The sequence below is a fragment of the Mus musculus genome, chromosome 2, assembly GCF_000001635.26.
Source record: "Mus musculus strain C57BL/6J chromosome 2, GRCm38.p6 C57BL/6J".
Classification (NCBI taxonomy): Eukaryota; Metazoa; Chordata; class Mammalia; order Rodentia; family Muridae; genus Mus; species Mus musculus.
Window position 1 is genome coordinate 60,882,245 of NC_000068.7, and position 23,262 is coordinate 60,905,506.

Here is a 23,262-nt window from a genome sequence, read left to right on the forward strand (position 1 = left end):
TCTTGCCGCTCCTTTTGCAGTCACCTCTCTGGATGTAGCTAGCAGGCTTTGAACACATGTTGATGTGGAGGCCTCAGAAGAGGGTGGTCAAGCAAGCCATTTCTGGATAGGGTTACCAGGGCTGGTTGCCATCTTTAAATTGGCGACGGGGTCCCTGACAAGTATTCCTGAATTCTGGGATTACAGCCACAGTACACATACATAGGTCTTCCCTGGCTTCTAACATCTTCCTGGAAAGGCCCATCTGCTACAACAATGAAAAATCCCAGCTTGTCTTAACAAGAGAAGGAACTCAAACTCTGGCTGTCACAGAGATGCTATGAACGTCAACTTTCTAGCCAAAGTGTAGCCATTCAGAGACTTTTCTGAAAACAAAGTTGAAAATTATACTTCCCAGAAATCCTGCTGGTGACTTAGTCAGCTGCTTCCAAAGTCCCCAGAGTTCCAGCAAAAGTAACAAGAAATAATAAGTCTTGCCTATTGAAAGCAGACACACCCACAACACACACATAATCCTAATTCTTTTCACTTAAAAAAAAAAAAAAAACAGCAAAGGCTAGGGTATTCGGTGCATACTGGGCAAGTAAAACCTTAAAATTCACAGGATATCTGCCCTTGAAAGTGTTTAAAGATTACAGCACAGCCAGGCTGTGAGCTAGTGGGGACCCCAGAACTGTTTTTCTACTACTACTCCATGCATTGGTTTTGTTTTTTTTTTTGGTTTTTTTTTTTTTTTTTTTTTTTTTTTTTGCTGTGACCTGTTGTCTTTCCTCACTATGAGCCAGCACAAATGCAAAGTGGACAGTTTTAGTTCCAACTGTTCAAGTCGAAGATGCCTTTTCCTGAGGACTCGAGACACACCCTACTTCATCCTACCCTCTGCACTATTACCACAAGTCCCACCAGTCATCTACAGAAAAAGCCAGTGTACAACCTCAGTTGTCCTGACTGGTCTCTTAGGAAACCACAATTGAAACCACAGAAGAACAGCATTAAATTTTTTTATGGCTTTTCTCTCAAGTCATGATGTACTTGCTGGGTCATGACCCATTGGATACTGTGCTATTCCAAAATGCTAGCACTCGATTGGATGTCTAATAGTTCTCTAGAGATAAGAAAATGTTAAATGATAAAATTTAAAGAGATGGCAAAATAAATCTGATACTAGTAGAATGTGCAAATAATACTGAGAGGTATTAAGAGAACTGACCTTAAGACTTAAAATGAATCTAAGAATTAGCATGCTGTTTATAGTTTCACATGAACTGCTTAAAAAGAAAAAACATAGACATGTAGTACTTAAAAAAAAAGGAAACTTGAGTTCAAAAGCTCCAAATATGAAGTAGATCTATAAGCCATTATACAAAGAAGAAAAGATTAATAGTCCAACCTCAAAATAGGATCACAGAAACCCAAAAATTCAAACTTAAGGGAAATAGCTGGAATATGAAACTCTGTATATAACATACACAATCAATTCTAGATAATCCATGAGCAATTATAGGGATGGAGTCTAGCGAGGTCCGTCTAGAAAAGTCCACTTTCATTGTTGTCGATTTTGAAAGAGACATCAGAAACTAAAGGAACTGACCAGAAAGCCTGCAAGCTATTCGGGTGAAAATTCAGTGCTGCGGAGCCTTGTCCTGTGTACCTCCTTCTCCACCCTCAGCCTTAGGTGAAGCTGTGGGAATCTGACCCAGGGGCAGCCACTCTACAGACTGGCCAGTGACCTATGATCTGGGTGGGACTGGAAACATGAGCTCGCCAATCTGATTCTCAACCCTTGGGAATTTGATTCACAAAACTCCAAGGGCTAAACCAGTTAGGAAAGGGAAAGAAATGGCAAGAGCTGCCTGGGGTGAGGGGAGGGGGAGGGGAGAGGAGGCCATGACAGGCCAGAACCATATGCAAGCCAAGCTTATGAGGAAGCAGAAGCTATGAGGAAACAGGAAGCTGCCTGGCAGCAGGCAGGAAAGCAGCAGAGCAGACACCAGGAGCCCCGAGCACTTGGTGGTGAGAGACGATGGAGAGAGCTCCTGTCCCTAGAGAGGTGTTGACTCCTCTTCAGAATAGCAGCAGCCCTCGGACACTATGTGTACACTCAGGCCACAGCCCTGGCTAAATGAGTTGAAAGAGTTTCTTGTCTCTTTGTAACAACACAAGAGACAAAATGAAGGCAGAACCAAGCAAGCCTGACTCCATATTTCAGTTCCCTACTTATGCCACACATGATCTGGGGCAAGCTAGTTGCATCCCACATTGTTTTCACAGTATAGTGTTACATCAAAAAGGTTCCCAACTTGATAAACGGCAGCTATTAGTGTTGTAGTCCAGGTTTTATAGCAGAGGAGGGTAGTCTAATAGCACATGCATGCATAGTAAGTGTGAAAGGCCATCAAAGAAGAGAAGGTAGGGTACATTGGTACTCTATGGCAAGTAACAAGCATATCTAGCTAAGGGGATGTCATTTTCAATCCCTGTTTGCTGAATGGCTGAATGAGCACACTCTCTAAGGCTATCTAACCACCGATAACAGCAACAAGGAAGGAAGAACGGTTTGATGAAGGGTCTGTTTCAAGAGCTCAGATACACTGAAGAGTTTTCTCTATTGTTCTCCAGCCTCCTTTTAAGAAACCATATATTAGAGCAGTGTCATTTCATGAGTAGGAATACTGAGCAGTCTCAAAGATCATCCTGTGAGGCAGGCAAAGTATACACACAGGGATAATAACAATGGAGCAACCAGGACAAGCAGAAGCCTGTGTTCGTGTAGGGGAGATGAGACATAGGTAATGATGCCTTCCTTGATAGCAAAAAGCTTGTACAACTGGAATTTGATGCTATGACATTAGATGATGTTCCATCCTTCAGAAACAATTTTAAAACGAGACTGGTTTTTCACGTTTCACTTTCATAAGGACCCTTTGAGGGTAAGGGGGGTTATAAGGCTTATGATGCCAAGGAGCAAGAGAAAGGTAAGAAGAACTGACTCAGCTACCCACTGGGGTCTTAAGTAATACCATAGTGGTGTTAAAAGTTGAGGGCTGGGTAGGGTTCAAAGACTGAGTCCTGCACAAGATCTGTAATGTTGCATCCCAAGTTCCTAGGCAAGCATCTATAACCCCTGCCGCAGTAATGCAAAGACTTAAGTGGTAACTGGGCAAGCGATCTAGACTGTAATGTGCTGTGGGAGTCCACAGCCAGGGAGGATCAATACAGGATATAACATGGGTGTGGGGTGCTCAACTATATAAATGTCTTGTTCATGTTCAGGATGAAGTGCTGTGTAAAAGACCAGGAAAAGCAGACCTAGACGTGACAGGCAGAAGGGTGAAGAGTCAAATCCCCAAGGATTCCTCTCATGAAACATTCTAATACCCACACTATTGAACCTCTTCTAAGAGAGGAACATTTGCCAGGCAGTGGTGGCGCAGGCCTTAATCCCAGCACCGGGGAGGCAGAAGCAGCTGGATCTTTGACTTCAAGGCCAACATGGTCTACAGAGTTCCAGGACTGCCGGGGCTACACAGAGAAACCATTTGGGGCTGTGGTTTAATACAAATAACATTTGTATTAAAAGTTAAAACAACCACCAAACAACAACAACAAAAATAGAAGAAACAAAACCCAGTGGGGCTGAGGGATTGCAAGGTTGACATGAGTTCAGCCCCCAGCACTTATGTAAAACAATAGGTGTGGTAGAGCATGCCTGTAACCCCAAGGCTGAGGGGCAGAAACCTGTGGATCCCTGAGCTTGCTGCCCCACCCCCCATTCTAGCCTAATCAGTGAGAGCCAGGCAAAGAGAGATCCTGCCTCAAAGAATGTGACTGGTGCTTTTAAGGATGATTCCCAAAGTCATATGCACATGCATAAACAAAGACACACATGCACACACATTTGTAAAAAAGCAGTATATATAAAGTATGGTGGTGGAGGTAACTTTTGAAAGGCTATATAACAAGATAAAAAAAAATAACACTCTACAAATAAAGAGCTGGTCTCAAGTAGATTCGGTCCTTGTGTCACATCCTACAACAGCGAAAGAACCCTGTCTTATTTAGGTCAAACTGAACACTGAAAGGAAGGAGAAAAACTCATTCAACATTGTTCCAAATCACAACCTTTAATGCACAAGGCGCAAGAGTACAGCGTTGGTCCGTGTAGGTCACTCACATGGGAAAAGAATCACATTTAAGAGTTGTTTAAAAGCTCACAAAACTTCTGACTGACTGCTAGCAAAAGAGAAGCAAAAAATATGAGGTCAAAAAATTCTTTATATTTCTGGTTTTGCACAAAATATTTAGGAAAGTACCCTATCTCTGAAATGAAACAATATTTTCTAGTTTGTACTGTTTTCCTTAAAAAACAAAAACAAAACAAAACAAAAAAATTGCAAATCTTATTCCAGACTTAAAGGCTCCCTAGATATGCACAAAATCACACATAAAAATGAAACCACCACAATAAAATAAAAGCATAGCTGAAAGTCTAGCATACATACAGAGCACCATAAACGTAGCCTTATGTGGATGACTCTTAGAAGCCATGCTTGGATTAATCTTAAATCTCTCCTAATGAGGAAAGCAGGAGACGTGAGCTTTACACAAGTGCAGCTTGTCTGCATGGATGACTAACTAATACTGGCTGTCATTTACTATGTCATTCCACACAAACACATCATATACACAACCCATGCCAGAATGCCTGTCGCTTTTACCCAGAGTCACAGATCTAACCCATGGGGCAAGTGGGGCTTAAACTTGAATCTCTTACACTCCCGCACCAAATGTGATGTCTTATTATCATTAACTATTAATGAATGCTCTCTCTCTCGCTCTCTCTCTCTCTCTCTCTCACACACACACACACACACACACACACACACACACACTGCCATCAGCCACAGTCAAGGGGAGACAACCAATACTCTACAGACAACTATACCATTCTCAAGTCATGCTGTTCTCTAGATTAAACCAACACATGCATCTTCAATTTAGGATATATTCATATTATATTGGGCTTTTGGAGATTGAGGAGATCTGGGCGCTAAACTCCTATTTAGCTGACTACTGGGCAAACCTTCCATTATTAGAATACATATTGAAAAGTCCAGATGTAAAGATCTTACTTTACTAATGGTTGTTAAGCAGACTCTTTTGCAACTATTTTATTTTAGCGAGTCGATTAGAGGGATGGAATTGTGAAAGAGGCAAGAAGGACTATCTTCTATATCATGGCAAGATATGAAGAAACTTCTAGAATTCTGAAGTAAAATTAGCAACATACTTTTCCTCAAAAACTAATATAAGGCCTATTTGAGATTAGTTTAATTGTAAAATTATAAGTCAAATCAACCAAAACCTTAACTATTCAGGACATTTATCCCCATGGGGGGAAAAATGCTTCAAAATTCTTAGAAGTTGTAGACAAATAATTTTGACATAGTTACTACTCTTGAAAAGATTAATCAAAATCAAAAGTTCACCTAAATTTCTGGTCTTAAAAACTCTAAAAAGGTAATTTCCCCATATTTTTTAAAATATAAAAACAGATAGCTTAGTCTTTCTAAAACAGAACAGAACAAAATCTTTCCTATGGACAAGATAAAGCCTGAATAGTTTGTATTGATTCGGTTTGTATTATAATGAATTTGTACCCATAGCTCAGATTCTATAGGAAAAAGCTATCAAGTGTTTGAGTAACTTGGATAAGGTGAAAGTCATTCCCAAACACTGCGTGTTGCTGTCTTCCTGAATTACCCCGATGGAAACTCTTCTCCCTTCCACTCCCTGGACTGTGGAAATGTAGTGCTGGAGCTGCTGGACTATGGGGAGGTCTATAAGAAAAATGAGAGTTCATTTTCAGACTCTTCAGATAACTCAGGAGCATTTCCACAAGCTGTTAATGCTCACAAGTTAGGAAGGAAAGCTATGACCACTGGGTAATCCCTGAAATTAGTTTACCTGGGGAGCTTGAAGTAGGATAATCATCTGTGCATGTGTGAACTGGGGTAAGAGTAACAGCTGGGAAGGGCAGGGCTGGAAAGCTGCTAATTGCAGCCCTCCTCTCTGCCACAGCATCTTCAAAGAGACAGAGGGCACCGAGGAAAATGGACAGAGTCTTTTCAAAACTAAACCCAAATCTTTAAATGATGGAAAACAAAATTAGTTCAAACCTGGAATAACCACCTCCTTTCCATGAGTAAAATTCAATTAGGTGAGTGACAACTTTGACAGTGCACAGCAAACTGTACCTGGGACAAACAAACCCCATGTCAGCCAGGAACAGTAACAAGGTTGTTAGAACACAATGCTAAATGTCAGGGCAGGTCCCTACCAGGGATTCAGCTCAAAGCATTCCAAAAAATGAAAGAAAACCAATCAAAAGCTTCTTGTCTCTTCGGTTGCTAAGATCATCATTAAATTAGGTCTTTTACACCTGAAGAGGAAGATGCTAGAATAATTAATGATGTCCTTTATGGAAATGAGAATGGAGAAAAGTTTCTCATTCTTCACCGAATTATAAAGTTCAAACAAGAATAAATAGAATTACAAGTGGCTTTCCATTCAGTTGGTTGAATATGTATGAAGGCAAACTTTCCAACATTAGGATATGTAGCTGAGAACCCTGAAATAGGATACCTAAGCAGCTTACCCAAGCTCCCCACCCTAAGAGCTTTTAAGAACGACAAGTTCTGAGTTACCTAACACATTTAACACATGGGGTATACTGACAACAGACCTCTGGCAAATTGATACTCCCAAGGCGAAGAGAAGGCAAATGAGGGAATTCTAGGGTTGTCATGACAATATGGCTGATCGTGACATCAGCCATTCCTAATTCCAAACTGTAAGGACACTCCTAGAACACTCAAGCTGTATTAAGTACATACCTACCCCTGAACATACGTCCATTCAACCCCCAACCTTACATTAAGTACAGTGATAGACAGTATGATATGTAAACCACAGGGTTATTATAAAAATCCAGACTCTCAGAAGACATAAGAATGTTTTATTATTTCTCTCTGTCTCTGCCTCTCTCTGTCTCTCTCTCTCTCATAGTTATAGCCATAATACATGCATTAATATGCTACCATATGTAAAAACACTTTCTTATCTCCTTAAAGACTTAGAGATGTAGGCATGGCACATGTTTCCACGCTTCCTTGTGAAAAGGTAAGTTAGGCAACTTGCCAAAAGTTATGAAGGCCAAAATTACAATTTCAAGGCCAGAGGATAATTGTATAAGGACCAGTTTCTGTGCCCAGCATATACAATAATCATTCTACAAATATTTTTTAAATAAAGCTAGGATGATTTTATTGCTTTTGTGTGTGTGTGTGTGTGAGAGAGAGAGAGAGAGAGAGAGAGAGAGAGGGAGAGGGAGAGAGAGAGAGAGAAGAGTGCTCTACATGTAGACATCAGAGGACAACTTGTAGAAATTGGTCCTCTAGTTTACACTGTGGGTCCTGAGGAGTAGAGTCAGGGCATCATCAGGCTTGGTGACAAGCATCTTTATCTTTTGAGCCATCACACAAGCCCTCAACAAGCACTTCAATAATTGAACACTGCTCTTTCTCCTTGGGCACACTGGCTAGTGATAAATGTCTTCTGTCTCTCCATACTTGCCCACATTTATAACAAACTTCTCGGTTAAGTAGCCTTTGAAACCATCCATCCTGTTCCAGGGTCAGAATCTATGTCCTCCAGAGACTGATAGTAAATTCTAATGTGTTCTAAGCCCAAAAAGTGGAGTGCAGTCATCTTTGCAGGGTCTCCTCAACCTTCTAGGATTGCCCAGGTAGTGTATAGGTCCTCTGATTGTTTACTTATAACATACAGTCCAGCATCTAGGAGGTTTTGTTGACTGCATGACTGGCAAGTTACATACATACATACATACATACACACACACACACACACACACACACACACACATACATACATACATAAATGACATAGTGACGGTTTAATTTTTTTATTCAATACTATGGAAACCTAAGTTAGAGCTAAATATCAAAAAAAGGGATCAAAACTTAAAGAATACATTTTACAAATATTGTTACAATCTTCATTTAATCTGTAGATTATTTAGGAAATAAAGAGAGATTCTAGCATATGCTGCATTTTATGTCTTTATGTGACTTTTTAAAAATGATTTTTATTTGTAATCATGTGCTCATGAAAACAGGTGCCCACAGAATCCAGAAGAGGATATTGGGTCCCTTGAAGCTGGAGTTATAGGTGGTTATGAGCTAGGAATCACATGTGGGTCCTCTAGAAATGCTCTTAACCACTGAACCATCTCTCTCTGGGCCCTGTATGTGACTTCTAAGAAAATGGAATTCCACAACAAAATGGCCTCTCTTGACCTTAACTGTTAAAAGTCAAAAAAAAAAAATCTTCTTGCTTTACTTTTGGATACTTTTTTAAAAGAAAGGAGTGCCTTTCTCATGTCTCTGCCACCAATGTCCTATAAATATTTGGATATTAATTCTACATCATGTAATCTAACGTATTACCCATTATAAGCACCCAAAGTTATTAAGACATTACCATTTTTAAAAGTTGGATGACAGTTATTATGAGACATCATAAATTATATGCATACTAATTTCAAAGGGCTTGATATTTGAAGAATGAGTCTTAGTATCAACAGCGCACAGGTGCAGAGCGCACAGCAAATGGACAGAAGTGTCTTTTCCATTCACAATTTACCTTCAGTTCTGGGAAAAAAAAAACATTTTGTCAAATATCCATTTTAAACCTTCCTAGGAACTAAGAGCACAGAGGAAATGAAATCACATACTCAATCGTCCTAAAGAAGAAGATGATAGCAGGAGCAGTCACTGGACATCAACATGAGAAAGTTTCTCTCCTCTCCCCGGGGATATGTGTCACCAAGAGCAGGCTAAGCTGTCGTTCCCTCCTCAGCCATTTCCTCACCATCATATCCAGTGATCTAGGCAGTATTTATGCATTCCAGACATTTATTTAACAAGAAAGATTAAAGGGAGAGGTGAACTGAAATCTCCTTCTCCAGCCTTTCTCCATTTCCCACTAGGAGTGCTTTGAAAGGAATCAATGGCACACATAGCCTGAGATATACCCGCCCGGTGTGGCAGTCCGAGGTCTTCCTCAGGCTTTCGATTAGAAAAGCAACTGTGGTATGATCAGGTTAAGTTAGAGAAAAGACGGGTCTGCAATGGCTATCAAGGTCCTTAAAACTGAAAGGTGATGACAAAGTGGATGAAAAGCAATCACTTTCCAGGCAAGTCGAGCCAGGGAGAGGTAGGGATGCTACCAATCGCTTTGTCCTCGGAGCAACTGTGCAAGGACTCCTGTGTTTAGAAACTGGCTGGTCTTTCTTCAGTTCCCTCCCAGCCCTTAAACAACTCACTGTGTCACCTCACTAGGGTGACTGACAAGAAAAGCAAAGCCAATTGGTGTTAGCCAAAGCTTTGAGATTACCCATAGATTTAACTTTCCTCTTTAGTTTCTCTTATTACAAGTGAAAAATATCATTATTTTAATCCCAAGAAATCATCTTCACACCTAACAAAAGATATATACATACACCAAGCACTTAACTCGGGACTTGGTACACATGAAGTATTCAAATAGAAGTTCATAAATATGTAAATTAACAACTGAACAGTCTCTCCTAAATATATGCAAGTACGGGCTGAGGATGTGGCTTGCCTAGTACTCCACTTTGGCATCCGTTTAAAAATTTCCACCATTAAAGTATCTTTACCCAATAGGAGCAGGCGAACAGTTGATGGCTGCATAAAAAAATGTCGTGTGAAGTTGACCCCTCGAGGAACTGCAGACACCTCAGGTGAATCTATTCTTAGCGGCATTATATACAGGAAGTGACCACCAGGAGGATGGTTTTCTTTCAAACAACTCCTTTAACTGCCCATTTCCCCGTTTCTCAAATAGTCTCATAAGAAAGAAGAAAATGAGAAAATCCATTTGAAAAGTTGAGATGTGTCATTATGTTAGGGCTAACAGGGCCTCCGCTTGGAAACACTGTTAATTGAAGTGAACAAATAGAGAGGATTCAGCTAATTTCCATAACCGATGGCAACCCCTCTTGCTACTTCCCAGTTAGCAGTAACTATGTAACTGTGATTCTTACTGGTTCCTGTTCCTTCTCTACCTCTTTTACCCATTCCATTCCCCAAGGCTATAACCACTAGCTTCTTTTGTTTTCTCCTGTGACCATTCCTTATTTACTCCGTGTTCCCACTAGCCAGTCCTTGTTCCTTCCCAGTGTTGTTTTCTAAGGTTTCAAAAGCTTTTTGTTGCCTCTGACTGTATCATTCTGCTCTCTAGAACACACACCCGAAATACGTAGCACTCCATGCTCACTCCTCTGCCCCTTCACCTCCATTTCAGCTACTCCTCAGGCTCTGGCTGCCCCTTCACCTCCATTTCAGCTACTCCTCAGGCTCTGGCTGCCCCTTCACCTCCATTTCAGCTACTCCTCAGGCTCTGGCTGCCATAGACTTGCTCTTTCCTGGTTCTGAACTTTGTCAGGCAAAGGCTCTCTTCTACCATCCTCCATCCACTTCAGCCATTTCTTTTTCTTGACCTGATCACACCATAGTTGCTTTTCTAATCTAAAGCCCTAGGAAGACTTAGAACTGCCACCCCAGGTCCTGTAGATGGATGGGGCTCTGTAAGAGCTGTAAGATGGGGTCCTAGAAAAGGGGTGGGTATATCTCAGGGTACAACTGCCATTGATACCTTTCAAAGCACTCATAGCGAGAAATGGAGAAGAGCCAAACAAAGATTTACACACTCATCCCTCCCTGTTTACTCTGCAGAGATCACAGCTCACAGTCTGCCCCCTCTGAGCATTTCCTGCTCCCATTTCCCCAGTCTTCTCACTTTGTTTTCTCAGGGCTGCCTTAATGCATAAATTAGGCCATCTTACTACACAACACTTTGTACATTATGAGCTCCCTTGAGGAAACTGTGCCAAGATACAGCATGCACTCCCTCTGTACTATTTACTCTGTGGAAAGGCATCCAGCAAGAGATCAGCACATGCGCATTGACCTGACTGCACCATAAATCAGTCCCTCTCAGTGTCCTTGCCACTCCAGCACTTTTGAGAGTCTCTGCAAACTCCCACCAGTTCCTGTGGCTCAGTTCTTAATGATTTAGATGAAGGTTGCTAAGCTTATTGGTTTAGACTTCTTTATTTATTGTAGGACACCCATTAAGGACATTCATTCTCATTCCAACTTGAACATAGTTATTACAAAGAATGAACCTGAGAGTGGTTACAGAACACAAAGGGTAGGAGCCCTTTGGTCCATCCATCCATCCATCCATCCATCCATCCATGCAACCATCATCCACCCAACCACATACCTACCGATCTTCCCTTACTAGTCTAAAAAAATAATAAAATAAAAAAACCTTTATTATAAGGTACATACAAAATACAGCTTCTTGAACTAAGAGGTTTGGAAATAAATATTTTGCTTCTCTTGAACAAACATTTACTTATTACAATTGAAAATAGTACCAAGATGCATTTCTAGGATGATTGGCATCACCAAGAATTATTTTCCCTCAGGACATACTGCATTGCAGCTCCAGTGGTTGATTTTTCTGAAGCATCTGCTTCTTCCTTGTTCCTCTTTAATGCAAACAGTAGAGCTCCCGAGGGCCCCTGCATCCCACCGCACCATCTACAAACTGCCACAGTCTGCCACTGCCATTTGTATCCCAGAGAAGTAGACAAAGCACAGGTCTTCAATAAAAACTACAATAAAAAAGAAGTCTAACTTAAACTTAGCAACCTTCACCTAAATCTACAGCCAAGCAAGGGAAAAAGATAACACCTACCGTATAATTCCTCTGAGAAAAATAATTATGAGAATCATAAGTTTAGTCAGCGTCTAAGATAAATTATCATCTTTTATCATCAACAATGGCAGCCCTCCTCATGTAACTTCAGCTCAGGGCCAAGATGTCTTCATGAGTGATATTATTTCACCTAAAATTCCAGTCTTTGCCCTGCATCATGGCACATATCTAGAGTCCCAGGCATCAGGAAGCTGAGGCAGGAGGATTGCTATCAGTTTAAAAGCAGTGTGGGCTATACAGACAGGCCTTGTTTCAAAAGAAGAGAAAGAGGGGGGAAAACTCAATCACATCAACAATATTTACTATGATCTCCTTGGCTTTATTCCAGAGGTGCAAGGCTGGTTCAACTTACCCAAATTGATAAATGTAATAAATTAGATAAATGGACTTCAAAGACAGAAATCCCAGGATCATTTCAATAGATGTCGAAAAGGCTTTTGAAAAAAAAAAAACAGAATCCCTTCATGATGAAAGCCCCAGACAGAAAAATCTTAGAAAGAACATACATCAGCATAATAAAGGCTCCAGCTGGCAAGCCCACAGTCGATATGATGTGAAAGAGAGAAAAATCTGAAGTGATCCTATTACAATCAGGAATGAGATAAGGCTGTCCATTGTCTCCACTCCCATTCAAATTAGTGTGCACAATCTTAGTTGGAGCAATAAGACAGAAAAAGGAAATACAGTTGATTCAAATAGGAAAAGAAGTCAAACTATCCCTGTTATCAGATGGCACGATTCGACTTATTAGGAACCCTAAAGACTCCATCACAAGACACATAGAAGTTATCAATATTTTCAGCAAAGTAACAGGATGCAAAATTAACACATATAAGTCAGCAGTCTTTCTATATATCAATGAAAAAGACCTTGAGCAAAAAAACCAGAGAAACAATTCCATGTATGATGCTCTTAAAAATGTATGTCTTGGAATAAACCTAACTTTGAAGCTGGAGGGCCTCTGTAGTGAAAACCTTAAAACTCTGATGGAAGAACTGCAGGAGGATATAGGAGATGGAAAGACACCCCTCATGCTTGTGGAGTAGAAGAATTAATATTGTAAAAATGACTCTCCTACCAAGAGCAGTTTACAGTTTCAATGAACTCCCCATCAAAGGGCTCATGGATGTTCAAAAGACCTCTGAGAGCCAAAGCTATGCTAATGGAGGGATTACCATATCCTATCTCATGTCATACTACAATAATAAAAAGCATGGTTCTGGCACAAAAACAGACACATAGACCAACAGAACACTCAGAAGGCCCAGCTATATGTCTTTGAAATTATAACCACCTTTTATTATTTATTTATTTATTTACTTTTAGAAAGATGACCAAAAAATACACTAAAGACAGAATTGTCAGCAAATTGTTGGGGACAGTAGCTGTCTACAAGTAGCAGAATGAAACTAGAGCTTTATCTCCCACTGTATACACTCAAACACGCGCATGTGCGTGTACACACACACACACACACATCAAATATACATGGATTGAAGACCTCAACCAAGAACCTGAAACTCTGAAAAGATGGGAAATATGCTACAAGATCATACACAAGTAAGAACTTTCTCTATATACTGCAAGTCACCCAGGAAGGCAACGGACAAATCGGACTGACGAAGTATAAAAAAGCACTAAAGGATGCTGTTGATTGAGTCAGTAGGCAGCCCAAAAAAATCTTTGTCAGTGATATAGACAACAGAGGACTAAAGTAAACAAAGAATTGAAATATAAAATCAAGACAACAAACAACTCAATCAAAACAATGGGGATGGGAGGGGGACTTTAAGATCAACAGCTGCTCTTCTAGAAGATCAGGGTTTAAGTCCCAGCAACTATAGACCAATTCACAGCTACTGTAATGCTACCTGTAACTCCAATTCCAGGAGATCTGATGTCATTTCTGGCCTCTGAAAGCTCCAGGCACACATGTGGTACAGAAACATACATGGAGGTATAATACCCATACACAGAAAAATAAAACAAATAAATGGACTACATATTTCAACAAAGAGTTCTCAAAAGAGCAATTATAAATGACTAAATAACCATGTTTAAAAAAAGTATTGGCTATCACTAACCATCAGGGACATGCAAATTAAAACAACATTTAAGTTCCATCTCACCTCAATCAAAATGGCTATCATGTGATAAACAAATGTTTTGAGGAGGTAACGAAGGAGAATCCTTATTCACTGTTGATGGGACTATAAACCAGTACAACCACTATAGATGGCAGTTTGGAGGCTCCCCAAAAACTAGAACTATGAATACTATATAACCCAGCTATACCACTCTTGGACATACCCAGAGAACTGGATCTCCTACTGCAGACGCATGCTCATTCCTATTCACTGCCATTCTTTTCACACTAGCTAGGAAAGGTAATCAGCATAGATGTCCATCAGCTGATGGATGAACAATGAAAATTTGGTGTGTCTGCACAATGAAATTTTAGTTAGCTGTGAGGAAAAATTAAAATACAAAATTTTCAGGTGAATGGATAGAACCAGAATAAAAGAAAACAACAATGATGACGATGACAATGATGATGACAACGAGTTAATCCGGACTCAGAACAACAAATGCTACATATTCTTTCTTATATGTAGATCTTAGGTTCAAGGCTATAGACTTCTGAGTTGGGTCTGGAGCACCTGCAGAAGCTAGGTCTTGCGCGCGCCAGACTGGCCAGCAGTAACGACGCTGCAACAGGATCTTTCTGTACACATTTATTGGGAGAGCTTGATTGCAGAGGTGAAGAGACCCCGAGCCCAGAACTGGTGCTGCTTATATAGGCCTAGGAGAGGCGTGTCTCACACCCAGATTCGTTATGCACTAAGCCTCATTTGCATGTTCCTCATCTGATTGGCTACTCTCTCTCTCTCTGTACCTCACAGAGCCTCATTATCATACCTCATTTGCATGTCTCACATCTGATTGCTTATACTCCCAAAGCCCCATTATCATGCCTGGGCCAGGCAGTGTCTTTGTAAAAAACTTTACTGCATATGTACACATTGGTTGTTTCTCCAAACTTATGCATGGTGGCCATCAGTAGTCAGTGCCACTCTGCAATGGCACATGTGGCTTCCCACAGCTAGGAATCCAGATGGGCACAGAGGTTGCTCCCTTAAGGGAGGTGGTATAATCTAACACATTTAATGTAAAATGTAGACAGGGCAGATAACACTGGGGTGGAAGTGTGTCAACACAGGGCTAGGAAATGGGAAAGATGAGAAAGGGAAGGAGGATTAATCAAAGGGAGAAGTATATGAAAACCTACTACTTTGTAAGGAGAGAGAGAGAGAGAGAGAGAGAGAGAGAGAGAGAGAGAGAATATATCATGTCATGTGTGGGAAGCCCCTAAAACAATACAGACTATTGTCATTCCTCTTCCTTATTCAGAAGAAGTGCTTGGTAAGAACCTGTTGAAAACACCACACACCTTGGTTTCAAGATACAGACTAATCAAGCTGGAACTGATCTGGAAACTTCCTTTTGCCCCAGTTAGTTTTTGTAGTGCCAGAGGGTGTTATGCAGAGTATCAGAAATATACTACCAATGGTCTCACTCAACTTAGAGCTCTATGAACTCTGAATACCAACCTACCAATGCCTATGGGCTCAATTATCCAATAGTGGCACAGCTGTTATGGAGTGACCAACTGCTCACACTGAATTTAAAACCTGTTCCACTGGAGGGAATTTATGCTTGCTACTGTAAACCTGGCCTAAACATCATGGCTGAGAGGTCTTAGGCCTTAGGGAAAACTTACTGCTATTGTTTAGCTGCATTGACATAGTGAAACTGCCTACATATTTATATTTATACTAATGGGAAAATGCCACTCTCCGTATTAATCAGAGACTCTTCTGTCTGCAGTGAACAGTGGTGAACGCCGACACTTGTGGCTGTTAAAAGATACCGAGAATAAGAAATGGTTGAGTGTTCAACCCTGATCATGACATTTATACAATCCCCTCCTAAGGCTCAGGGAATATATCAGAAGAGGAAGCAGGGAATATAAAAGTGGGAGCCGTTAAGTAAGGAGGAGGACTGTGAAAATCCCTCTTCTGGGCATGGTATAGCCATTGCAATCCCAGAGCACCTGCAGATGACTACTGGGCTGGGCCTGCGCAACACTGTGCATACTAACAGTCAGCCATAGTTGGGGAAGAAATCTCAGACCTTTCCTCTCCCTGCTGACCTATCAGTCACTGACAGCTCTCTGGAGGAGCTCACTGTCACCATTGGATATCCACTGGGAGTCTCCCGGGCTCCAGTGGACAGTTCTAAACGCATAGGCACATAGGTGGCCCTGGTCAAACTCAGTGGTCCACGAGGCTCTTCCACCCACCCTCTGAAGGAATATTTTTGACAAAAGCTTTCTACTTCTCTTCCTGGATTGCCAAGAACCTCTCATGCAAATTGTAGTGATGCACACTTAAAATTTCACTCAACCTTTTCCTGATTTTAGATACACCCTCGATGCTGTGAAATATCCATTTTACTCATCTCCAAATGTTCTTGGGCCCATCCCTCTGTGAATTAAAATTCAAACCTTCAGCTCCCCCTTCACTGCCAAATATTGAGATATCACCTGAAATGAATTACAGGAAAAGTCTTCAGTTCCTTTTCAAATACATCTCTGTATTTTTCCATATCTTCTTGGCATTGCTCTCTGTGCCAGTCATTTCAGAATCCCCCTAGCTCTTTAGGAGATATACGAGCTTGGCTTGTATCCCTTGTCCTACCATCATCCAGACCCCTCCTCCTCAAGTGCTGTTTTGTCTGTTTGCTTTCATCTTATTTTCATTAATGATTTTTTTTTCCAGGATTGAAGAAATAGCTCAGGTGAGAAAGCACCTGCTTCACAAACATGAAGGCATCCTCAGACGCCATGTCAAAATGTCAGGCATGGTGACACATACTCATAACACCAGTGCTTGGGGGGAAGAGCCTGGAGGATCCCTGAGGCTTGCTGGCCAGCCCAGCCAACCTAACTGGGAGGTTCCAGGACAATAAGAAACCCTTTCACAAAGAAGGCTTCCTTAGAATGTCAACAAAATTGTCCTCTGACTGCCACAAGCATACGCACACACCCATATTCACATAAGCATTCACATATGCACAAATAAATTTATTAACATGTCTTCCTTTTAGGAAAGAAGATGCAGTGCTTTGTTTTTGTTTTTTTTTGTTTTTCTGGGATCTTTACTTGCTCAAGCTTTCTCTACCCTAAGAACAGGAATGGAGGCCTTCCTTGTTACTTAAGCTGTTTTTCTTTCCCAGCCAGACTTCCTGAATGACCACGCAGCAAGAGAAGCTTGTACACAGACAGCTCACACTCTGGTTACAGACCACTGTCCCACCCTCTCCCTAGCGCCTTCTTTCTGCCCATACAACATTACTGAGCTCTGTATCCATGTCATCCACCTGCTTCCTGGAATTCCAAGTTGTCATCTTTTGGTTGTCCTCTTTTGTCCCCTCTCGTCCCTATTCCATATTTTTAAAAGATATGATCTTGTCCACAGAAATCATAATGATCTCCACTGGTTCAAAGAAGTCTATCTATATGGTTCTAAGGTTAGCTTTTTGATTGGAAGCCAAATTCACTGGTCATGGTCAAACTCTCTTGAGTTTTTGTGTCTCCACATCATAATCTATCTATGTATCTGTGTATCTACCTATGTATCTATGGATCTATCTATCTACCATCCATCTAGCTAGCTAGCTCTATCTCTCTATCATCTATATATCATCTATCTATATCTCTCTCTATCATCTATCTATCTACCATCCATCTATCTCTATATATCATCTATCTATATATATGTATCCATTTCTATCACCTATCTGCCCATCTATTTGTCTACCTCTATCTAATCTATCATCTATTTAATCTATCATCTTATCTATCATCTATTATCCATCTAATCTACCACCTTATCTATCATCTACTACCTACTATCTATTATCTATCTTTCCATCTAATCTACTATCCTATCTATCTATCTCTCTATCATCTATCTATCTATCTATCTATCTATCTATCTATCTATCTATCTATCATCTCTCTATCTACCTCTATCATCTATCATCTGCCTCCCCTTGATATATCCACTTATATTTTATACTACTGTAACTCTGGAATCAGAAGTGATCTCTTACATTGATGTAAGAGGCGAAGGAAAAAAATTGTAATTTTATAATATTAAGAACAAAATTTTCCTCTACTCACATGGCACTCTTATTGCCCATTTTGTTTGGTTTTCACACAGGAAGCCTTCAGCCACAGCTCTGAGAAACACTGGTTCTCTAATGAGTGGAAATGCTCCTAAGTGCATTTGGGAATGCTTAGGGCTTCCAAAGTGCAGGGCAATGAAAGCGCCATTAATGGGCAACTGTTGGATCTCCATGAGCTAAGAGCCAAGTAACTGAATTTCAAACTGAATGTCAACACAACTTCTGGTTGAAAACTTTTAAGTAAAAAGAAAAAAAAAATCACACGCTTGGATGTAATTATATCACCTGTCTACTCACCCACAAGTGACTAGACATGCAGCAAAAACTAAAACTGATTTTGCGTAATGAATTTCAGAGCCGCTGTGCACATTTTAAAAAGTAAAAAGAATGCAAAGGAATGAATAATGAAGGACTCTTTCCTGGTGTTTATTTATTTATTTTTAACTTCCTGAGCAACTAAAAGGGCAAAGGTGGGCAGTAACCGGGAAAAAAGGGATTTTAAAGGCAAATATGAAGATGATGTTTGCAACTGGAAATATAGCTCAGTAGTGGAGCATTTGCCTTGTACGTGTAAGGACCTAAGTTCAATTCCCGGCAACGATAAATATACACAGGATGTTTACCTTAAAGTAATTTGAAATTTCTGTTTTCTTTAGAAATTATTAATCTCTTAGTAAAAGTACTCTTCAAATCGTATTAGAAACTTTAATTTTGCCTCTTGACTGGACTACAAATCGAGAAGATGACTGCTCTACTTGGCGTGTAAAGTTAAGATCATACATGCCTGGAGGTCCAGCTGCTTAACTGGGTCAGCGTGCAGTGGAAGGGCTTCAGAGCAGTACTATTTTGAATGGGAGAGCCTAGTATCTCAAGCCTGCAAGGCAATCACTTTCCCCAATAAGCCTTCGCCTCAGCTCCCATAGGGAATTCTCTTTCACCTAAAGGGATGAGTAGCTCTCTTAAAAAATTTCAAAACATCTATTTCCTGTCCCGTTGCTTTTGTTGTTGTTTTATACTTTATTAGCATTTTTTTTAAATAAAAGAGACTCTAAAAATATTTTTACATCCCTTAACTGGTTGTTCGTCAATTCATTCAACCAATGTCGGTGAGTGAGTATGGTCGAGGCACCGGACACCGAGCAGGAAGGAGGAGCCTTCTGCGGTCGGTCGAGGAGGCAGGAGTAAGCTGATGCTAGAAGAAGCAGTGACACATGGTGACTCACAGGATTTCAACATAGACTCCGGAAGAAAGACAAGCTGTGGATACCAGGAAGCAAGGGAGCCAGCCTCTGAAACTCACAAAGCCAAGAGCAGCTGGAAGATAGGAATGGTCGGCGCTCAAGGGGACATTTTAGAACTCTTGCCTTTAAAACTATGCCCGAACCAAAGGAGGTTACCCGGCTTGGCGGGTATCCACAGGCTCCGTGCTCACTGGTCAGTCCTGAGGTGCAGGGAGGCAGCATGCCTAAGCTCTGTTTCCTAACTCGGGGTGATCCCCTTATATGACGTCAGTACAGCCTCACCCCACTACTTAAGATAAACAGGAATGAGTCTCTCTCACAAAGTGGCCTGCTTAACAAATACTAACAGAGTTTTGGGAGGATCAGATTCTTGCAGATTAATTCATTTCAATGAATTAAATGTTGCAGTTCTGGGCTCAGGCTCAGGCTTCGTGTTCAACAGGCACACGGTCTACTAACGAGCACTTCTTCAGCCTTATAGCTCAGGACTTGCCAATCTCAAACCATTTTAAAAGGAGAGAACTGTAATCAGTCAGTCCTGCCTGCTTATCTGTTTTTTTTCCTTTCTAAACAGTTATTAGTAAAGACATTGTAGTCCTTTCCCCTACATCAGTGACATTAATTTTATTCCAATGAAAGATTGTAGAGATAGTAAAAAGCCTTCCATTTGTACTGTGAGCTGCTCCATATTCTTGAACAGGAATAACTAGAAAGAGCTCCCTCGACACACACACACATGTACAAACATATACAAATTAATTATCCTTCCTCAATTTTAAAACACACATTTAATGTTTACATAATACCAATACCTTTAAAACAGATTATAATTTCGTAGCTACAACTTAGTGTCAGTTGTGGCAAATTCTCACAGAGTATGAACCCCTGGCTCCTTTGATTGGAAGCCTACATGTTTTATGCCAAAGGACACATTTTTCTAGCTACTAGAAGCCAGCAGATCTGTGATGAGAGAGTTTTAAGAACTGTGTTCTATTTTGGGAATGGGCCCTTCCTGTCCAGCTCTTGTTGCCACCTCATTCTTGGTGACTTCAGTGACTTCTAAACCCACTTCAGGTCAGCAGCCTCTCTTTAATTAGCATCTCACTGCTGGAGGGAGGGCAGTTCCTCAGGAGGAAAAAAAAAAAAAGAAAAAGAAAAATTATAAACAAAGGTCTTCAAGGCCATTTACCAGTCCCGTCGAGGAATTAAAAAAAAAAAAAAAAAAAAAAAAAAAAAAAAAAAGTCTGGCTTCTTTGTCAGCAAAGTAAGGCCGGAAATAGTTTTGCTTCCTGCAAATGGAGAAGGCTGGAATGTATGTTTGTTAATTCTGGCTTAATGTGGTAAGACTTTATTCCAGACTGATAACCTCTAACTTAAAAGTGCACACTAGATGTTTAGACGACAAAAGTGATGTGCAGAGAAGCCAGGCATCTTGTTACATTTTTCTCACTGAGGACCTTAAAACACTAAGGCAGGGTACAAGTTACAGCACGGCAACATTCCCTTCTGAAACCAAAGAAGTACATTATGTAGCAAAACAGAAGTCAGCAATGCCTCCCCAACAGATCTTTGAAAAACCTATTTAAATATCTAAGATGACGGGGTGGTGTGGGCATAGAACCTGGGAGGCAGAGACAGGAGGCTCTCTTGAGTTCTAGGCTAGCCTGGTCTACATAGTGAGTTCCAGGACAGTCAGGGCTACACAGAGAAAACTTGTACTCATTCCGAAATAAAGGAACGAGTGGAAGACTAAAACTGAAAGGTAATAAAATTGCCTGAGAATGAAGAATAACAAAGTTTTTTTAAGTTTTAGGGAGCTTAGCCATAAACATGACATGTGTGTCTGTCTAATGATTATGCACACACATTGTGATAACTAGTCTTTATGAATACAATTCCAAAAGGGAATTGTTATCTTTAGAACGCAATCTAAAAATGATCAGAGAGGGGAAACCCTTCAAAATAAGATCGCCACATGCAAGAGTGAACACTGTTCTAGAACAGGAAATCATTTGGTTAGAAACACTGACCCTGCTTGACGGTTCCCATTGGGTGCTGTTTACAAGAAATCTCCCCAGCAGGGCACCTGCGTCCAGTTTCCCAATCCTGTGGTTTGCTTACGCTACAGGGCTGTGTTCCCGGCAAGTTCAAACCGTTAAGTTGAATTTCATTCTTGTCTGGGAGTAACTTTTACTCAATTGACTGCAGCTGTGTGCACAGAATACTGTTCCAAGAAACATGTCTATGAGAAGACCATTTTAAGAAATGCAAATTAACTTCCATTATTTCAAGTCTGTACAACTAGTGTAGGGACGGAATCTCTGGTCTCTGTTAGACAAATGGATATATATATATATATATGAATGATATATATATATATATATATATATATATATATATATGGATATATATATATTCGAGAAAAAACAAGCAGGGTTCTTCTGAGGCAGGCAGCATGTGCCTTTGTCACCTATATATTTGAATAATCATCTCACCAAGCTGTTTACAACACATACAATGAGTTGGGGGTTTGGGTTGTTTGTTTTCAAAATTAAAGTTCTACTTAAGCTCAGTTTTTTCTTAAATGTCACTCTTTAGTGCCATGAGGTTTCTTCTCTCTGTATTCATAGAAATGTAGTTTGGCAAATGATGGGGCGTTCTCAATGGAGGAAATGCTACCAGCTCACAACACCGGATGTAATTGAGACCACAAGAGATGCGCGCTTGGTTACAAGAGCTGAACTTAAGAGGTAGTCGAAGGAAGCAGCCCAACATTTGATTGAGTACACTGTTTTAGTCTATCTGTACTCTCAAACAAAGCAAAAAAGCAAAAAAAAAAAAAAAAATCTCTGGAAATTATTTGGGTAACCTCAGGTTCTACATGGTGGAGATTTAAAAACAAACAACAGAACCACTGTGGATTCTTGCATTTCCTTACTGTTGAGGACAGGGGGAAGGGGGGAGGGGAGGTCTCAACATGCCAGGGGATGTAGGAGAAGCTGAATCAGCTTCCACAAACAATTGGGAATGCTGTTTTGTAAGATCTTTTCCAGTAGCAGTATAGAAAATATCATTTGAAAAGGCAGGACTAGATCTGCCTGTCGATGGGCAGGTGATGCGGTCAGCGAATGAATATCGTTAGCTAACTTCTGTGTCCCCATTCCCAACCTTGGCAAGAGTGGCCTCTTTTGTGCAGACTGATGAAGATAGTTATGAGTGTTGCCTCTCCACTGGCTCCAACAAACCAAATCCAAACTGTGTTTATTAAAGATGAAAGTGTAAGGATTTGGCACCTGTATTTGTTTAAGTTTGGCTACTGTGGCTTTGCAAAGCCCTGCATCCAATCAGTACCTTTTGCTCTCTAGCTGAAGAAGGACATCTATTTAAAAAAAAAAACATCTTCAGAGAACATTTAAAATTCAGCTTCTTTAAAAATCAGACCCAAGAATGTTTTAATTGTCAAGACATTTTTATTTAAGAGCATGAACTACAAGGAGTAGTTAGCAGTTTTTATACTTTAAAAGTTAACAGGAACCCTCCGTTTTTTTTGTTTTGTTTTGTTTTGTTTTGTTTGTTTGTTTGGTTGGTTTTTTTGAATGCTGCTTAAGAAGATGTGCATTTGTCCTAGGAGTCCAAAGAACCTTCTAAGGCACATATAGTGGGCACTGTGCTAGAAATAGTTTTGAAACTATGTTAGGTTATATGTTAGTCAGCCATCTTATTAATTCAAAGCAAGCTCTTTGGGAAAAAAAAAAAAAAAGAAAGAAAAAGAAAAAAATTTTTGCCACTAGAGGGGGTTCAGAATTGCCTTTGCAGCAAACGCCCTGGAAGCCGATGCTAACATCTGGAGCAACATTAAGTATGGCTAGAGTAA

General features: G+C 40.4%; 1 protein-coding gene and 1 long non-coding RNA gene across 7 annotated transcripts in view; both read right to left on the reverse strand.

The window, feature by feature from the left end:
• The window catches only part of Rbms1 (RNA binding motif, single stranded interacting protein 1), a 213,688-nt gene that overhangs the window by 132,052 nt on the left and 58,374 nt on the right, over nucleotides 1-23,262 (reverse strand). The window lies entirely within an intron of this gene.
• LOC108168762 lies at nucleotides 722-14,652 on the reverse strand. Its single transcript, XR_003953832.1, has 2 exons — nucleotides 10,441-14,652; nucleotides 722-10,399 (listed from the first exon to the last, which is right to left on the reverse strand). It is a non-coding gene; the product is annotated as an uncharacterized LOC108168762 (long non-coding RNA).